At 33.2% G+C, this 3,974-nt stretch overlaps 1 protein-coding gene across 2 annotated transcripts in view; it reads left to right on the top strand.

Annotated features, from left to right (window-relative positions):
* The first annotated feature begins 1,526 nt into the window (after positions 1 to 1,526).
* Positions 1,527 to 3,974, top strand: part of LOC132758622 (uncharacterized) — a 25,713-nt gene continuing 23,265 nt past the window's right edge. The window contains exon 1 of one of the 2 annotated variants that reach the window (XM_060750315.1): positions 1,527 to 1,649. The gene's annotated coding sequence lies outside the window, so the exon portion shown is untranslated. The remainder of the gene's footprint in view (positions 1,650 to 3,974) is intronic. The other variant, XM_060750314.1, reaches the window with a different exon arrangement.

Here is a 3,974-nt window from a genome sequence, read left to right as displayed (position 1 = left end):
TATGATCCTCAAATTAAGATTTATCAATATAGTAAGTTCCAAAAAGCATTATTTATAAAGAATTTTACATTTCATGTAAATAAAGGGATGTAATTAGAAATTTATTTTCTATAAAGTCTAAAATATGATAAACAAGATCATCAAGGAATGGCGGCGTTCAATGAACGCAGCCCCCACCCGACTAAGCCAGATTTTTCAATGAGGAATGAATGCATTCAGTATATTTTATTTATAATACATATAATATGCACAAATATTTGCAGTACTTATTTTACATATTCTTCGATGTTTGAAAATTGTTTTATTTATAAGCATAATTATATACATATATAAAGTTTAAATAAGTGTGGTAACAACCTTAGTTAAAGACGGAACCGCTACTTAGTCAACAACTGCGGACCAGCTGCCGGTGTCCTGACTAATGCCGAGGGGAGTGGCCCTACAAAGTATATAGGCGCTTGGGTCGACGAGGACGGTGTGCTAGGGTGCGTGAGCCCCTAGCACGGTTAGACGGCTTGAACGGCAGGCCTTTTCCTGGCACAAATAGCCCTTTTCAGGGCTAACCTTTCCTATTGTCTCAGGTAATTGTACATTTAAGTTCTCATTGACCGCCGCAAAGTGACCTGCCTTTTGCTCAAAATTCATATGTTTGGCTAATACTCCCTCCGTGGAAATTGCATGGAGGTAAATTATAAAATGTATCACAACTTTGTGCTTCAAAATTAACTCTTTAAGGACATGACTGGTGACATGCCCGGGGTCCGTACTCGACAGCGAAAGCTGCATTTTGTGCTCGAAAGGTTGGATGGACCCTCATTAAGCTTTAACTTCAATCAATCAAAAGGTAACAACCTTAATTTCAACATACAGGATCTTTAAAGGTATTTAGGATTAGTGACCAGTTCTGGGACTTAGTCATGGAACATATGTCTTAGTGTTTAATTATAGTTTTGTTTTGATGACTTGGCACTTTCAAGAATTAACACCATACCCCACGTACAGCTTCTTCCACAGAACCATATTGTATTGTTTATGTTGGAGTATTGGTCTGCGGAGGAACTATGGTAAGGTATACAATGCAGTGTCATCTGCAAATAATCTGACTTGAAATTAAAGGATAGTAGTTGTCAGGTAGATTGTTGATCTAGAGAAGGGAACAAAGGGTCCTAGTACTGATCCATAGGGCAAAGAAGGCCTACTTATATGCAAAATTACAATACATAAAATAATATATGTTTGAAAAGTTTTTATACTGAAATGGTCTATCGATTTACAAGAAATACAAGAAATTCCAGCATAATATGTAAACTATACAGCAGGCATTGAAGAAGCAAATATTCGTCTTCAATATTATGTTTCTATAATATGTCTACAGTATAGTTTATGATTCTGAAATTAACATCAGATAAAAAATAACTTGTCTACTGTACTGTAAATTAGGAGTTAAAAATATTGATTAGTTTATGGACCATCACATTTTGCAAACTTAAATGCTTTTCGTCCTTTAGTAAAATTTGGGTTCAAATAAATGAGTTCAGCAAAGGGGAATAAGTTGGTCCGAATAAAAGTTAAAGTTGATGATAAAATAATTTTTTATATAGTGTCACAACAAATCAGAGCACAATTTATTAAACCAATAACGGAGTAAGGTAAAGAATTGTGTTCTTGTACACTGTAGATGTTTGAACATGTAAATTATTATTAGAATTTTGAAGTTGTTTCAAAAACATGCCAAACTTCAATGAGATTCGCGCTACAACTGGTTCGTACCTCGAATTTTGGCGGCATCAGTTGCCTTTTCGTAATGCCCTGTCAGTTAATTATGTAGCATTTTTTTGTGTATTTGCGTTTATTTATACCCGCCACATGTTTTTCACATGGGCGAGTCCTCCAGAAGAGTATAATTTAGTCATTTTAGATTGTTGGAGGATAGTGCAGGTAACAAGACAACTCACCTCCCAGACGATTCACCCCCCAAAAAAGCAAGACAACTCATCTCTCAAGACATTTCACCCCCAAAATAGATAAGACAATTCACCCCTCATAAATGATAATCATGTTTATGGTTAAAAAAGAATAAAAAAGTCAAGATATTTATTTATTTATTTATTATGTCATATTTACAAAATATAACTGATATAAAAGCACATATAGAGCAAATGCTTCAATTATCGACAGTCTATAGTTATCGACAGTTGTATTATTTTTCATTATTTAAAATTTTCAAATTAACTTGTCAAACACATTTGAGGTAATCTTTTCCCTGAAACACTATCTGCACGTTCCTTTTGCTATTTTGCAAAAGTCCACGGAGTTTGGTCAAGTCAAATTTGCATGCATTTTACAACCGTTGCACCAATTTGTTTACTAGACAGGACAGCTTACGTCACAGGGTAAGGAAGTCAGTTACGTAATATCTTTAAGTTATGATTTTCACTTTATTTTTCCGAAAGTTATTCCACTTTGTTTAGTCTATTATTAGATGTATATGGGTTACAGACCACTAAATATGCATTATTAACGGTATTGATACAGTTGTAGGGGGGTGTCGATAACTACGTCCAGTAAACAGAAAGGTCTACAGTTATCGACACATTGTAATTTTTAAATAAAAATTTATGTTTTAAAAACAATTTTATTGAAGAGTATAAAAATAATGTAACTATATAGAATATCAATGTTTTATTTAATTATCCATTTACATATAATGTTCAACAGTAAACATTTAGTTCTACCACAGACAAATTTAAAATTTTAAAGATGATAGGTTTCAATACAGTTATGAAAGAATATTACTCCTGTTCTAGACATCATCTCAAAATCATTAGAGGGTCTAATACTTGCCACCCAAAATGAGGGGAAGTTGAAGTCAACTATGAGATGTAATGGGATGTCGAAGGTAACCGTAAAGGCTGCCAGGTTATATGGGGTTCCAAGGACTGGCCTTTTAAATAACCATTTGGGAAGAGTTCCTGAAATGCCAACAAGGCCCGGACCTCCGTCAGTTTAGACTCCTACTGAGGAGAAAGCTCAAATAAACTATGCAACTCTGATGGCAAAAGTTTTACCTTGAATTTTGGAATATAATCTGTTGAAATCGGAAAACAAAAATTATATGCTGAAATAATCTATTAAGTGCACCTTTTAATAATGTTATGGTTCATGTATTTTATACTACAAATGTATGTTATTTTGATAACTTCTTTAATAAAGTTTCAAATCAAATTTCCTATATATATTAGGCCATCCTTAAAAAAATGTTTGTTTGCAGTAACGCGACCGACTCACAAAATTTGCCCCTACTCAAATTTTTTTTTCATGGTCTGGATAATTTTTTTTTTTTTAATCAGAAAATTATGCCTTGTGCTTTGTTTTCATTCTTTTAAAGGTTAATAGAAGAAATAAAATGTAGGTCTTATTAAATTAGAATTCAGTTATCAATTTATTAATTGTTACCAGACTATCAAAGCAATTTTGAAATTCTATGTTTATTTGGGAGTACAGTTCACTAAAAAAAAAAAAAAATCGACCTACCTACCCACCTTCAAAATTGATTTAATTCTGGGTCGGGTTACTGCAAACAAACATTTTTTTAGGGATGGCCTTATAGGTTCTTCATCTATTTTAAACTCATTTGCCATGACTATGAATCTTTATTTTATATTTCAGGTTATTCACTATCCAAGAAAGAGATTTTGACTAAGTTCTTAAGTGATCAGTCCTTTTCCCCTTAATATCTCCTGAAGGCAAGCGGGTCCATCTGACTCTGAGCTTACAGTAGCAACTACATGTACTTCAATTGTCTCAGACAAGTCTTCTGCCTTTAATAAACTCATTATACCTGAAATAAAGAAAAGAAAAGTCAATTCCATTAGAAATAAAATCCCAAAAGTGTTGTACGGTTCTGTTGCTTTGAATTTGTTAATGTGAGAGAAAGTAAGAGAAGACCAGAAGAAGAAGAGTAATTAAGAAAG

This window comes from Ruditapes philippinarum, unplaced genomic scaffold (genome assembly GCF_026571515.1).
Source record: "Ruditapes philippinarum isolate M1 unplaced genomic scaffold, ASM2657151v2 ctg11653_1_1_1_1, whole genome shotgun sequence".
NCBI classification, from domain to species: Eukaryota; Metazoa; Mollusca; class Bivalvia; order Venerida; family Veneridae; genus Ruditapes; species Ruditapes philippinarum.
Note: the sequence above shows the minus strand (reverse complement) of the source record. Positions and strands in the feature narration are given on the sequence as shown.